The following is a 1,531-nucleotide window of genomic DNA, read 5'->3' on the forward strand; positions in this document are numbered from 1 at the left end:
CGGGTCCGGGTCCATGACCGGGCTGAGCCCGACGACAGGCCCAGGGTGGATGGGGTTACTGGGGTCGACACTTCTATTGTCTGGATGGGAGAAGATGAATCCGGATTCCGGAGATAGGTGTTGATCGAACGATCGATCAATCATTATTCAATCCTTGATAGGAAATGGAAGTATGACTACTGAATTAAGAGGGGATGGGATGACATCTGATGACTTTGAACATTGATTGACAATTTCAGGCCTCTTCATACTCCAAGTGGGGTTATCCTGCGTCAAAATGAACCACAATCAATTCAGTTTTCTTGGCTATAAACCATCATGGATCGAATGAGTTAAGTTCTGACCTGGCTGAAAACGGACACCTTGGTTGGAAGGGTTGGATGGGCTTGGGGAGGATGCTGTCGTCCATGAAATATTTGCTCTTGGGCAAACAAACTTTAAACATGTTCAAATCGAGAAATGTTTGTGAAATGCTTGTCAAATGCCAAACAATGTTTGTCAAATGGCTAATTATTTGCCGAATTATTTGTCGTGTAGACGCACCATTAGTGGGACTGGGATCCCTAGAAGTTCAAGAAGAAAACACAACCACCAACGAATTATAGTTGGCAGATCTGGCTGGCCCTTGAATGCAGGATTGATTAGAAATTTTGGTGAAATATTTGTCCAAGGCTGACTTATATCATGCTACTGGATCAACACCTACGAATATTTGAGGGCAGCAAATTGGACAATGAAGAGTTGGCCTTCGCTATTTTAACTAGCCTGGATTCTTGAAGGCCTAGAGGTGCTCTCAAGCGGCATGTTACGCCTCTGCAGTCACTAGAATTGACCCTAAAACCTGGATTGGAACAAAGCTCTTGAACTCTTTTGAAAACGTACAGTATCAGATACCTTTCGTCTTTGGACTTGTTCGAGCTTTTGCAAACATGTTGAACTCATTGGACCCCAAATGGGCGAGGCATATTCAAGATGCAGCTGAACAATCGACTTATACAGAGTTAGCATCGTGATACTATCTCTGGACTTAAACGTGCGATATGTCCAACTACATGTTTGAAAAGCTTTACCAACTTTCAACTGGATATGCTCATCGAACTTTACATTATCTTGGAGGACTACACCTTAATCCTTCATGGATGAGACCTACTCAATGTCCTTACCTTCATCATCTAACAGTGGAGTGTCTAATGGCGTCGACCCAAAGGTCATTGAGCGGAATTTCATTCCATTCAAGGCCATATTCCTATTAGCAACCCAAGAGTAGATTTGTGCTGGGACTTCTACCAGACAACCGGAATTTTGACCAGTCCTACCAACTACCAATTTTGTGTCATTAGCATACGATAAGATACTGCCATTACTACTTCTAAGTTGCTGAAGTGAAGCAATGAAGATGATGAAAAGGAGAGGACCTAAAATTGAACCCTTAAGAGTGCCAAAGGCCTTGGCAAAGTCGAGATAAACTACATCCGCTGATTCATGACTCTCTAGTCCCTCAATAACCCGCTCAATATGTTCAATCAGTTGG

This window comes from Tigriopus californicus, chromosome 9, assembly GCF_007210705.1.
Source record: "Tigriopus californicus strain San Diego chromosome 9, Tcal_SD_v2.1, whole genome shotgun sequence".
Taxonomy (NCBI): Eukaryota; Metazoa; Arthropoda; class Copepoda; order Harpacticoida; family Harpacticidae; genus Tigriopus; species Tigriopus californicus.